The sequence below is a fragment of the Trichechus manatus genome, unplaced genomic scaffold (genome assembly GCF_000243295.1).
Source record: "Trichechus manatus latirostris isolate Lorelei unplaced genomic scaffold, TriManLat1.0 scaffold00048, whole genome shotgun sequence".
Classification (NCBI taxonomy): domain Eukaryota; kingdom Metazoa; phylum Chordata; class Mammalia; order Sirenia; family Trichechidae; genus Trichechus; species Trichechus manatus.
Genome location: NW_004443984.1, coordinates 16,142,048 through 16,156,420, shown reverse-complemented (window position 1 = coordinate 16,156,420; position 14,373 = coordinate 16,142,048). Strand labels below are relative to the sequence as shown.

At 40.1% G+C, this 14,373-nt stretch overlaps 1 protein-coding gene across 1 annotated transcript in view; it reads left to right on the top strand.

Moving 5' to 3' along the window:
• The window catches only part of PRDM2 (PR/SET domain 2), a 48,098-nt gene that overhangs the window by 7,779 nt on the left and 25,946 nt on the right, over nucleotides 1-14,373 (top strand). The window lies entirely within an intron of this gene.

Below are 14,373 nucleotides of genomic sequence, written 5' to 3'. Positions count from 1 at the left end.
GGGACTCGGCCGCCCGGCGGCTCCTAGCCCGGCCCGTCCCGGCGCCGCGGTCCCGCCTGGCCCGGCCCGCTGCTGAATCACGGCCGCTCCGCCTGCCCGCACGGCCACTTTCCTAACTTGTTACTTGTAAGCTGGATGCGGAAAAGTGAGCGGACGCGAGTGCCAGCGGAGTAGGCTGCTGGTGAGTTGTCATTTCACTCCCCGAAAATAAAAAATAGCCGCAACTTGGGAGTGGGAGAATGTCAAGTCCGCTTCAGAGTCATCTATCCGAGTGTATTTTTTTTTAGCATTTTGCTTTATTCGTCAGTATAGGCGTCAGGAAATGTGCTCCCGGAGCGCGGTCTCCGGTTCCGCAAGTTCGGAACCTGTGTGTGTTGGTCCGCGGGGCCGCTCCAGGGAACTTCGTTCGGGCTGCTGGCGGTTCGGACGTGCGCCCGCCGCGGGGTCAGCTGGGGCCTTCACCGACTGCTTAGAAATAAGCCATTGTCGGATTCTGTTAGAGAAGGAAAACCAGTCTGTCGCGAAGAAGGCTGCAGTGATCTCAACGCACTCCACATACGGGCCCGGGGCGAGGGGCAGTGCTTTTCGCGGCAGTGCCGAGACGGGCAACTAAAAAACTAGAGTAGTCTCTGGTTGTCGGTGAAGGTTTCAGTCCAGCAGATCTTCCGGGAAATTTTGTCAAGAGTGTGCTATTTTTGTCATTTTTGACTCAACTGTATATTTTTTTGTTATATGACGTTTTCAAACAAGAGTGTAGTCACACTTGAAAAAGAGGGGGTAATTTCTTTTGAATAGTTGGGTTGAGTATATCCCGTTCCAGCTGGCATACTGACACATTGTTGGGATTTTTTAAAATCGAGAATTTTAGTGTGAATTTGTGAAGCTTTTAAAGTACCCGATTTGAACATATGCCAAAGAAGAGTATGGTATTGTGTTACTAATACAGATACAGTTTTTTATTATTTTGTCTCCTTTGGTCTTGACAAGTACATTTTTGTAGTCATCTGAACTTTATTCAGAACATTGCAGAGTTAGTTGTGAAAGTCATACTGTAAATAAAAGTCACAACCTAAACTTGATTTTGGAAAATTTTCAAAACAATACTAAAAATTGTAAGCAAGTCTGACTTTTCACCTGCATTTTCTTTGTATTAAACACAGCATAACACAAACACAACTAACTCATCCAAGAGACAGTTTGTAGGCCTCATGCTAGATACCTGTTCTGAACATGAGTTAGTCACTGCTGCTTTAGGTCATTAAATGCTTTGATCCTGAGTCAAATGATCAGGGTCTAGAAAATTCCCAGGTCTTTTTTTTTTTTTTTTAACTGTTTTAGATCAGTGTTGGCATTTTGTTGATACTAGCCTAGTGCTTAATTGTTTGCAAACTCTTCACAGAATTCAGATTGTTCCTTTATTTAGTGCACATTATGTTTATAACACATGTCACCAGCCTTTCCAGATAAGTTGTGATTTGCTGAGATGGGAGCGGTAAGGGGTGGATCTTAGTCCACCGCTAAGCTTAACTAACTCATATATTTAAGTATATTAACGGCTTAATAGCAACTTCACTTTAAGGTGTTTCTGTTCATTATACTTTAGTGTGTGCGTGTTTAGGATATATTTCATTACTCCTTTGCTTTTATTTTTTACTTATCCCTTTATTTTTCTATTCATTTAGTTGACTGGAGAAAAATTAAACTTTGGTTTATTAGTGATATATGAACTTATACATCTATATTTTTATAGCTGCCCAGATTGTTGTATTTTTATATTGAGCTAAGTGGTTAATATTTATTACTATCCTGTTATTTTATAACCGCTCTGGACAGCATATAACCCACTGACTCCTAGGTTTTAATTAAAAGACTTATAGGAAGCTCACTTTTGGAACTTGTAGTCTCTGTTTTGAACAGCTTAGTGGTAAAAAGATCTGTTTGCCCTGTATGACCTAAAGTTTGGAAAGGTTAAATAATGAATGAGTCAAACCATTTTGTTTTTAAATTATACATTTTGTGAAGGCTAATTTATAGCTCGCAAAAACTTGAAACGAACTTTTTGCATTAACTGAGTTCTGTTTAGTTCTTGTGTGTGACCTCATACATTTAAATAAAATCTCTTCATGCAGTGATGTCAGAAAGTTAACATGCATTTCATTCAGCGGCAATGTTAACTTAGTATTTTTGAAAACCAAATGTTGAAGACATACAGCTGACAGGTAGATTGACAGCGGACTTAACTTCATTTTGGTTATGAGGCAGGCAGAGAGAAACAAAGGACTGAATTCTCCGTAGTTCTGGGCCTTGGGCTCCTTTGCATGACAGCTGCTATGCCTACAGCTGTGCATTGCATGTGGTGCCTTTCCGAATTCATCAGATCTTTGGTGGATCATGAGTGTTCTGGGCAATAACAAGCACTGATTCCTTTACATGCAAAGTGGCCTCTTCTCTCTCATTCATTGAGCTAATGTTTATTAAGCTCCTACTGTGTACCAGAGAGCGCTAAGTGGTGCAACGGTTAGGCACTCAGCTACTAACCTAAAGACTGGCAGTTTGAACCCACCCAGTGGCGCTGTGTGTGAAAGACTTGGCAATCTACTTTGGCAAAGATTATAGTGTCGGAAACCCTGTGGGGCAGTTCTACTCTGTCACATGGGGTTGCTGTGCATCAGAATCGACTCAATGGCACCCAACAATAGCTATGTACCAGGAACTCTTGCTGGGTTGTACAGACCAGTGCTGAGCACAAAAGAAGCAGTAATTACTCTCATGGTGCCTGTTGTCTAGTGGGGGAAGCAGAAATTCAGTAAATAAATAGGTGATCATGTCTAGGTGGTTGGCGTGTCCTGGGCCCTCAATAAATATTCCTTGATTGGCAAACAAAGCCTCACACAAATATAATAAAGGAAAAGAACACAGTGCTGTGAGAACACAGTTCATACTGTGTCTGATTAGGGAGCCTGCAGTTTTGCCACAAGCCTAAGATGTACATACATTAGGTGTTTTGAATTAGAATTTATTTTGGATTCTCAGTTTTGTAATTCAGCTTACTTTTCACGTGTCCGAGCAGCCCCTGTAATCAGATTGAATGTGAGAAGCTCTGGACGGGATAGATGAAACTTTTCAGGTGGAGAGGAAGAGAGGGTTTTTAATGTCGGATGTTTCAGGTTATTTTAATGTGAATCATAGGCAGATTATAATCTACAAAGTAACACGGACAGGCCAAATTTAGAAATATTTGTCATCATCTTGTTCCTGCTTTCCCCATTGGTTACTGTGAGAAACTAGAAACCAAATTTGCTTGTGAGCAATAAGCAATGCTTGTTGGCAAATGTTCTTTTAAAATGTAGACTGTAATAGCAGAATGTGTTGCCCTGCTCTCTCCTGGCTACATAAGAGCCTTCCTCACCTGCAGTTCGTTCCATGTGAAGAAGCAACGGTGGCTTTGTACAAATGGGCTTAATGGAAGGGATGAAAAACACGGGACCCCTGGGTTTTCACCAGATGTGTGACTTTGGGCAAATCATGTCACCTTTCTGGGGCTCAGTTTTCATAGCTTTAAAAATGGGTGTCATAATATCCACTAATCCTTGTACTACGCAACCTTACAAGGTTGTTGTCAAGAGCAGGTGAGATAATAGAAAGGAGAGTGCTGTTTGGTGAAGCATGCAGGCACATGGTCAGTGTAAGTTCTACATCATGAATGTGGCTGACAGTTTACCTGTATGTTTCTTGCAGAGGAACTACTAAGTTTGTGATTCGTTTAACTAATCAGTATTGAGCCGAGCACCTTTCTAAGTTTAAAATAAGCTCTGGGTCTCCCTCTTTCTCTTCTTTCTTCCCTTCCTACTCTCCATGCCAGAACCTCGTTCTGTGCGTATTTATTCTTATTTTAGACCTAGTTCTAACCTTTTGACTTCCCTGTTCTCTTCCTGCAAATTAGAAGGAGAAAACTAGAAAAAGAGAAGAATTATGTATAGCAGCAAGAGGTTTTATAGCTGATAACTGGACAGTGAAGAAGACAAAGTCTGTAACTAGTAATGAACTGTAAAGAGCATAATTCTTTAAGGCCACTTAACAGGTTCAGATAATCCTTTGTAAAAACCATGTAGTCCCTGAGAATATCAGCTAGTTTATAGTATTTATCTAGGTGACTTTTAGTCACCACAGAACAGTAAAGTTCTAAAAAGGCAGTATTTCATCTGTAAATATCACAGTCAAAAATTGTTCAAATAAAAAAACTTTAGTACTGTGAAGAACACTTAGATTTTTGAAGTTTTACATATTTGAAATACTTTATTCTGCAAAAATACCGAATTACTGAAGCCTGTAAAACTTAGGAAACCCTAGTGGCGTAGTGGTTAAGAGCTACGGCTGCTAACCAAAAGATCGGCTGTTTGAATCCACCAGGCACTCCTTGGAAACCCCATAGGGCAGTTCTGTTTTGTCCTGTAGGGTTGTTGTAAGTCGGAATTGACTTGACAGCAATTAATTTTTTTTTTAAATAGAAAACTTAAGTCAGTTTAGGGAGGTAAGAGATCCATGTACAAAGAGAGCTCAGTCTAAGGCAGTAAAAAAAAAAAAAAAAGTGTTAAGCTAATGGCATAGACAATAAGAACTGTTGAAGTTCCAAGAAGGAAAAAGGACTGCTGGGCTGGGAAGGCTTTATTTAGAAAGGATGGCAGCATAGGGGGATTTCACTATATAGAGAGGAACAAGAAGTACATTCAGGGGACTCTAGGGGGACTGTGAGCAGGTCAGAGAAGTTGTAAAATGTATTGGTGGCTCCCCCAGGCTCCCAGTTATTTAACAAGTATTCCTGTGTCTGTGCCAGACACTGTTCTAGGTGCTAGAGTCACAGCAGAGAACTAAAAAGGCAAAGGTCCCTGCTTTTGCGGAATTTGCATCCTAGAGAGTGAGGATGCTGTAGGTCATCAAATAAACAAGTCTTGTAAAGTTAATAAAGTGTGTGTGTGGTGGAGGGGATGAGGTGTGGTATGACTGTAGATGGGTAGTCAGGGATGGCCTTTGAGGCTGTGACAGGAATGAGACCCAGGAGCTGGCCCTGTGACATTCTAGGGGCAGTGTGTTCCAGAAGGAGGGACCATTAACAAGTTGAGAAATGTATAGCTGAGGTGGTGCATGGTGAGGGCCATGTTGAGATCCACGTGAGTAGTTTTGAATTCTGAAACTCAGTTCAGCATGTGGACACGTTGACCCCTTTCCTACCAGGTGCTACACTAGTGGTTGGAACGGTAGGGGAGGTTAAAGACATGACTAGAACAGGCCTGTACTCTGATGAGGAGCTTTTATAGCCTGTACAACTGCTGCTAAGTGTAGCTCAGACGTAGTGGGTACTCTCGTTGATGTGTGTACAGGGTCCTGAGCAGGGAATTAGGCAACAGGAGCCCTTTGGGAGAGGAGATGCTGCTGCTTTGTGGTCACAAAGCAGAGCCCATTGGGGAGGAAATTGAGAAGGGAGAAGAAGGAAAGAGCGACACGTGAGTAGGATGAAGAAAAACTCAGAGGGATACGGGCACAGCCAACTACTAGACAGCAAGCAGGTAGAAAACAGATGCAGAAGAGGCTCTGATGGAGACAGAGAGAAGAGTGCAGTGCCACAGCCTGAACAGCAGCAACGAGCCCTGCAGAGTGCTGCACGCCCACCTGCCTTCTCATCAACCCTCTAGTCCTGTGGCTTACAAGCCACCTCCAGTTTACAGGTGAGGAAGTGGACTCTTAGGTTGGAGGAATGGGTCCTAGCTCACACACAGTGTCGAGTCAGAACTTGAACCCAGCTTCACCGTACTCTTTATATAGTATGCTGCTTTTTGTCCACTTCTATTTGTGGTGGGCAGCAGCAGTAGAAGTGACAACACTGGCTCCATTTAAAATTAAAATTAGAGAATTGTTGGTAGCTGCTGTTAAGTTGACCCCGACTCATGGTGATCTGATATATTACAGAGTAGAACTGCTTGCTCCATAGGGTTTTCTTGGCTGTAATCCTTATGGGAACAGTTTGCCAAGCCTTTCTTCCAGGGAGCTGCTAGGTGGGTTCAAACTGCCAACCTTTTGTTTGCAGCCGATCACAAGCTGCTTGCACCACCTAGGTTCTTAAAAAATTAGAGAACATATTTAATAAAAGCAGAGAATAGGTGGACTTGAGTGTGGTTTGATCACCTGATCTTCCCCAAGCACCTCCAGCTCTATCTCAGGCTCCATGGCCAATGCTGAATGACAGAGGCCTGGGCAGGGTGTCCGAGGGCCCTTACCTACTGGATACTTGGTGAACTAGTAGGATCTCTCTGGGACCGCTGTAGGTCCCGCACCCACTTACTTATAGGGCACTCACCCATAGCTCTTGTTTGCAGCTTCTGGAGCAGGGCATGGGGCGGTTGGAGGTGGTGCCATTCCTGTGGAAGTATGGCCCCAGCATTAAATGCTGCATGGCTTGCAAGCTTGCCACATTGAACCCAAGAGAACTCTGTCCTGGTTGGTCAGTTCTTGGAAGGGCTTGTCAGCTACTATAGCTCTCTCACTGCCTTCTAGCTGAGTGGCACCTTTGCTGAGCATTGGGTGTCCCTTCTCTGAGAATTGCATGCCAGGTTGATCTTTCTGCTGCTGTTGTGGTTGTCTGTTTTTAAAAGCTCAGGACAGCTTTAATTAATATTTTTCACCAGGAGGATTTAGGAAATTTTTTTCCCCCTAATTCTACTCCTGCTACTGAATTACTCCAAATTTAGGTTAATCAACTGGTTAATATTTTTGCTTTTGCCTTTGACTGTTAGTATAACCGTGTTCATAAGGAAAACATATAGAAGAGCTAGAATTTTGCAAAGCATTTTGCAAATTTGTCAGCTGTATTTCAGTGGACGAGTTTGCAAAAAAATCCTAACGTATGCCATGATTAAAAACTGTTCCAAGATCATAAATGAGTGTATTAGGAAATATGCTATGATCTTTCTGTACTTAGGTGGTTATTCTGGTTCTCCTGTCCATATGCAAATTGGAAGGTGAGATGTGCTTAGTACAGAAAAAAGGGTTGATTATGATTGAGTTTTCTAAAAGATAAAGAAACAAGACCTCTATTATAGTGGGTTCAACATAGTTTAGTTGAAGTTGTAAAAATTCCAGTTATGAATAGAAAGTTAAAAAAAAAAACTTTGCTGTGTTTTCTTTAAATGTGAACACTAGGTTCTTTTTCTAAATTATGAATTTATTATTGAACCCCTGAGTGTTTCCTTTTCCTAGGCAGTTTTATGCTCCAGTTTACAGATGGGCTGCTACAATATGTGAACTTAATGTTCATAGGAGGATTACAGAGAGGAAGGTATAGCTTTATATTTGACGTTATCTCTGAGGAATTAAGGAATTGGTTAAATACCCTAAGAACACCATATGGAGGTTAAAAATTAATAGATGTCTTTCAGGTAAAGGTTGTATGGAGAACTGAGAGGTACAGTTTTAGATAGGCCAGCCTGGTACTCCACTGACATTCCGATTGCCTGTTTATACCTCACATGCTGCCAAGAACAGTTCTAAAGTTTGCATTTATCAATATTAGTAATTCTGTTGAAATTATTTAAGGGAGCTGAATGACATGAGGAACCAAGAGTTGTTTGAAAACAAGACCATTGCTTCTCAAAGTTAAAAAATACTCCCCAAGAGTATGGTCCCCGGACACCCTTTTAGCTCAGTAATGAAATCACTCCCTAGGTTCACCGTTCAGCCAAAGGTTGGACAGCCCCATAAAACAAAATGAGAATAATGGGACACAACAGTCCAGGGGCAAGGACTAGAAGGCTGGAGGGGACAGGAAAGCTGGTAATAGGGAAACCAAGGTTGAGAAAGGACAGTGTTGACATGTCGTGGGGTTGTTAACCGTTGTCATAAAACAGTATGTGTCTAACTGTTTAATGAGAAACTATTCTGTAAACCTTCATCTAATTTACAATAAAAAAAAGTTAAAAAATACTGAAAGTAGTTTTTTTTTTTTTTTTTTAAACCCTTTAGATTAAACCAGTTTCAGGCATTGTAAGAGTTTTTGATTCTTTATTTATTACAGGGTATTTTGATCTGGACATGCCTAATGATTTGACACTTGTCTGCACATCATGTCATTATGTGGTAAATCACTCCTTTCAGTTGGTGGTGACAATGATAGCACTCTTTCCTTTAGCACCACTTTTGTGCCTGGCACAGTGCTCAGTGTTCTGTATACATCATTCTTAATCCTTCCAATAACCCTGCAAAATAGGGATCATTAGCCTCCTTTGCAGATGAGGAAACTATTCTCTGAGGGGTTATGTGGTTTGTCCAAGTTCACACAGGTATTAAATTAGTGGCTCCACCTTGTCTTAAATCCACTGTTTATTTATAATGCTGCTAAGTATATCCTGTATTGACTTTATCAGTTAGCCAAGATGAATTTTCACTACTCACGGTAGAATTGCCCACTTTAATCCTAAATAATAAGTTGGTGATTAACTGAAGTCTTAGGTGTTAGAAAGATAATTTATGTTGGGAACTGATGCGTTCGGTTTTTACTTTGAGGGGTTATAAATTGAAGAGATGAGATGTATTTATTTGAGCACGTTGAATAAGCAGTTTTTAAAAACACTAATAGATTACATTTTACCCCTTGCTAGCTGTTTTCTTTCAAGTGTTTTTTTTTTTAAATGACATATTTTGATTTGGGCTTTTATGAGTATTTCATTTTCCATAGTGTTTTATATTATTTTGGCATCAGCTTAGAAGCCACAAGAACAGAATGAGATGTTGCTTTTGCATAGCTCCCTCTGCAGTGCAGATGGCAGGAAGGATTGAGTTTAGGATTGTGGAGCTCTTTAATGTTATATTGAAGATTTCTAGGAGCTGGTTAGTGTTTAAGGAGCCCTAGTGGCGCAATGGTTAAAGTGCTTGTCTGCTAACCACGGTTCGAACCCACCAGCTGCTCCGTGGGAGAAGGATATGACAGTCTGCTCCTGTAAAGATTTACAGCCTTGGAAAACCCTATAGGGCAGTTCTGCTCTGTCCTACAGGGTCACTTTGAGTTGGAATGGACTCGACGGCAGTGGGTTTGGGTTGTTTTTTTCCATTGGTGTTTAGCTTCTTCCTCTGCAGCAGTGTTCTTTTGTTGAAAATGATTGGCTGTTTCATTGAATGAAATATGGTTTAAAAAGTTTCCTTATGCTGAATGCTGTATGGATCATGAAAATGTTTTAATTAATATGTGCTCTAAAAACTACGTCTAGAAACTGACAGTAAGTGCAGTTCTGATTTGTGGATATAATTGAGTTAAGTAGTGCTTGCTAGTTTCTTTGACTGTCTTACCATGTGATACCTGTAAAAGATAGGGATTGTGTTTGTTTTGCCAAAATGTTTTCTTTTTTGGGGGGTGGGGAGGATAGCCTTTGATTTGTTACCTTTTCCTTGAAAAGGAACACGTTTGAACTTTCAGGCAGTGCCATCTTAAGCATTTTCGTGTTCTGATAAAACTGCTCCTGTTCTAGCGTTTTGACACATCCCAGAGGAAAAGCATGAGAAGAAACAAGACTGTGAAATGAGTAGCTCTCACCTCTCTGGTTGTGGGCACTCTTGAATTTTCCTAATGAGGGGCAGGGGTTGATTTCTTAATTGTATTTATTCCACAATGGATTTTTTAAAATATGTGTGTATATAACATTTTAGAAGAATCTTTTGAATTTGCAGCCAAACATAATACGGCTTTTTTTTAACTAAGAGTACTTTATTTCTTGTTTCTTCTTTAGTAAGTAGTTAACACCCCATGCCCCAAACACACAGTAGGCAAGACAAAACTGCTGTTTAGTAACCTGTGCTTTCATTTCTCCACTTTCTTAAACATTTTCTTTTCTGTTCTACTTCTCTTTGAAAGTTAGAGGGTTGCTTTGTTTAAAAGGCTAAAACTTAGAAGGAAGGCACAGATATTAAGAAGAAAAAGTCCTGAGGGATTATGGGTAAGAGACTAGAAAATTCTCATATTTGTAAATTCTCAGCATTCTGAAGCATTTATTGTAGCTGTTGCCTCTTCCCGTTTTTGTGGTCATGATCCTGAAATTTAAGAGTATTTTTTTGATGGTAGTTTTAATAAGAAGTTGGTAAATGAGCAGTTTTTAAAAATTTTACATTCAAAGATATATTTTATTTTTGATATACAGAGGAATTTTTTTTTCTGCTGCAAAAGACCTCTTTATTTATTTTATATATATATATAGTTTTAATTGTACTTCAGGTGAAGGTTTACAGAACAGATAGTTTCTCATGAAACAGTAGTATACATATTGTTTTATGACATTGGTTAACAACCCCATGACATGTCAGCCCTCTCCCTTCTCGACCTTTTTGTTTTTGGTGAAAATATACATAGCCAAAGATATACCATTTCAAAAATTTCTACATGGACAGTTCAGTGACAATGACTACGCTCTTCCAGTTGTGCTGCTATTCTCACTTTAGATGAAGGTTTACAGAACAAAATAGTTTCTCATTCAGATGTTGCCCTATGACAGTGGTTAACAACCTCACAACACATCAACACTATCCTTACTCAACCTTGGGTTCCCTATCACCAGCTTTCCTGTCCCCTTCTGCCTTCTAGTCCTTGTCCCTGGACTGCTGTGCCTCAATAGTCCCATTTGGTTTTATGGGGCTGTCCACTCCCCGGCTGAATGGTGAACCTCAGAAGTGACTTCACCACTGAGCGAAAAGGGTGTGTATGGGCCATACTCTCGGGGTTTCTCCGGTCTCTACAAAGGAATATTTTAATAGTTTCATAGACAAGAGATTTATCCTAATGATAAAATATGATGTTGTATGTGTTTGGTATATAAAAATACCACAGTTTCTAAAATAAGATTATGGCATCTAAAATCCTTGCTAATATACTTTCAAAACTGTTTTAATTTTATATGTTCTTATTAGCTTAATCAGTGTCTGAATGACTAAAACATAATCGTACCCTTGTGTATTAGCTATGTTATCAGTTATGTGTAGTTGAAAGGATTGTCTTTGGTTTGGTTGAGAGAAGAGGGACACTGCTTAGGCTAAAATACCACCCCCCTCTTTATTTTTCTATAAAGCTGTAGTGATAAACAATCTTTTCCTCTTGTACTTCTAATCCTCCCTCTTGGTGCAGTCTTTTGTAGGTTTCCTGAGATACCACATGCTGCAAAAATGAAGGCAAACTGGTTTGTTCACCCATGTTTAGAACCCCAAAACGGAATTATGACTCTTGAATGTGCGTAGTGTTTGAAGTTGCAGTACAGTTTAGAGTGTTCAGCAACAGAGTTCCTGGGCCTTTTGTTATTCTTTCTACAGTTTGGTTTCTCAGGTTCAGTTTTCATTCTCTTGCCACTTTGTGGTTTAGGATATGCTTTTCTGGTTCTGTTGGCTGGAATTTTATTTTTAATGTATGGGATTATGTATTATGTTTCTCTGTGGAATAAAGTGACTCCTGGGTTTAAGCAGAATGTCCAAGGTCCAGATGAGGAATGAAGGTCTCCCTGCCCTGGTCCTCCTGCCTGATTACCTGTGCTGTGAGGCTGTTAATGTTCGCATCTGTGGAGCTGAGGCCTTCTGTCCGTCTGTGGCAGGCTTGCACTGCAGGCAGCACTGTGGCTGTGGCTTGCAGTTTTGACCTTTTACAGATGGAACAGTCTCCTTGTCTGTTTACCCATTATGGGTTGTAATTTTTGTAGGGATTAAGACTGGAGTTTCCCTTTGACTGGCCATTCAAAAAAATAAAAAAGAGTAACTTGTCAGTAGTCCCAATCTGAGGTTTAAGATTCCGAATTGGCTAGTTTTTTGGAGTTGTGTTAGCTGTTAAGTGCATTATCACAGAAAGTGTCTTTTTCTTATTAGATGTGATCATAGAAGTATTTGATAATGAAGTCAGGTTTGGATGTTAATCTATTTTTGATTCCATCAACATTATAAATTCAGGAATTCAGGATAGAAAATAATGTGAATTACTGTTTTATGCTGAGGTAAATTCATTGTTGCAAGTAGAGTATTGAAAATATAAAATCAAGTACAAGTGATGCTTAACTGTTTCTGGCTCTCTGAAGTTTTAGAGAGACCCAAACCAAATCCACTGCCGTTGCGTTGATTCGATTCTCGACGACCTTATACGACAGAGTAGAACTGCCGCATATGGTTTCCAAGGCTGTAAATCTTTATGGAAGCAGACTGCTACATCTTTCTCCCCCGGAGCGGCTGATAGGTTCAAACTCCCGACCTTTTGGTTAGCAACCGCGTGCTTTAACTACTGTGTCACCTGGGCAGTTGTCAGAGATTACACGGAATTGGTGAACTTTGTTTTCATAGTGAGTGATTGCTGCGCTTTTTCTTTCTCCTCCACAAAACCAGTTACTGTGCTGCACCACATAAAATCAAAACAAAACAACAAACTAAAAAAAATTTTTTAGGGTGGAAGTATGTTCTTGGGTTTCACTTATTGCTTCTGTATTAAATGAAATTGATCAGTACTTTGCAAATGGATAACTTGTTACAAATGAGCTTGAAATATCTGTGTGTGTTGTGTGGAGGAGAGAAGGGAGAAATTGCTGACCCAGTTGCACCTTTGAGTACTAGGAGATGTGTAATACGCACAGTTTAGCTGGAACATGGCGTTAGAATTAAGAGACCAGATTCAAACCCCCGCTCCACCAGTTAATAGCAGTGTAATTTTGGGTGGATTAATCTATATGGTTTGATCTTGGTTTACCTGTCTGTAAAATGGGGATAAGACCTGCCTTGTGGTGTTTCTGTGAGCATTATAGGAACATGCCTGGCACTACGATGGGCACACCAACCTTTGGTCCATCCTGTTGTAATTGGTGGGCGGTCAGTTTTGTGGTAACTCTGCCCACTCTTTGGCTTATCATCACACTTCTAGATTTAAAAAAATGAGCAATTCTAACATGTCCCTTTAAAATCCATATATTTTGCTTCGGTGGTATGGAATAAACTAAGTAGATTACAAATTAGGTAATAGTAAAGAGCTTCTTTGGCTCTGCGACTAAATGTACATCACAGGCGCTAGAGAATTCTTCATGTCCTGGAGACCTGGTTCTCTCTTAAAGGTAGTCTTGTTTCACTAGTTGCCCGAACTGGGACACCCGTGGTTACATAGGTTGGTGGATTAAATAACTCTTGGAATTTGATTTGTTGCAGGTGCCTGAGAAGAAGTAAACCCATCTTGCTCTTTGCTTGCTGCCTAAATAAAGAATTTATTATTTATTATTTTCTTCCTATTCTTCTGTCTCAAACCATTTACCATCTTGCTGTATGTTAACTTCAAATTTGAAGAGTGACATTTTAGATGAATTTTGAGTGTATTTTCTTGGATATTATGATATCAGATGGCCTTGAACAAGTAACTTTGTGGGAGCAGTTTCAGTACTGTATATGCCAAATTAGGAAATCTGTCATTTTACAGTCTTTCTGAAGGTGAAATCAGGAAAAAACAAACGTGCGAAGAAACCATTTTTTTAGACATTACTTTTGATGGTATCAATTTTAAGGAAATAAATGTCCCAATTATTTGTGTAGCATTTTCTATCGGGTATGCTGTGGCAGTGAGGCTCTTTTTGAAGGAGTCACACAGGCTCAGTCCTTCTGTTGACGCGCACATTGGTAAGAACACACAACTTGACTGTGTAATAAATAACATAGGAGGTCCGTGGGTTCAGGAGGTCTGTGAGCACCTCCTTCCCACATTGCGTGCTAAATGTTGTGCTTCTGTCCATTTGTGCCTTTCTCTGGGGAGAGGGGCCTTAGGTTTTATCTGATTCTCAAAGGAGTCTAAGATCCCCTCCCCAGAAGAATCATTAAAGTGCACTAGTACGTTTAATTTTAAAACTTAAGCAGAGGCAATTGTTTAGCATCAGTAAAATCAGTGGGTTACAGACTTAAAAAGTGAAATAGTCTCACAGTTTATACTGTTAAATCATATCGATGGGGACGTTAGTTAGCGTTTGACAGAATTTTCTCTTCACTCAGTTAAACTTCTGTCCATATTGCATTTGTACGTTTCCAGAATATCTGGGTGGGATTGTGTGAACCAGTGTAGAACAAATGATCTAAACAAATGGATGAATTAGGAATTGTTAGTGGAAGCAGAATGTCATTGTCTTCATACGAAGGAACATATGCTGCCAATTTAGTTTTGTAGGTGTGGGGTTTCTGTAATTTGTTGAGTAGAATCTACTGTGAATAATCCTTACAATTGGTTCCATTTATTGAGTCTGTGCCAGGCAGTGTGCAGAGTTCTTTGTACGTTATCTCATACTCCTCCAGAAAACGGTATCAGTTGGTTATCACCAGTATGCATCATAGTTGGTTCCCATCTGT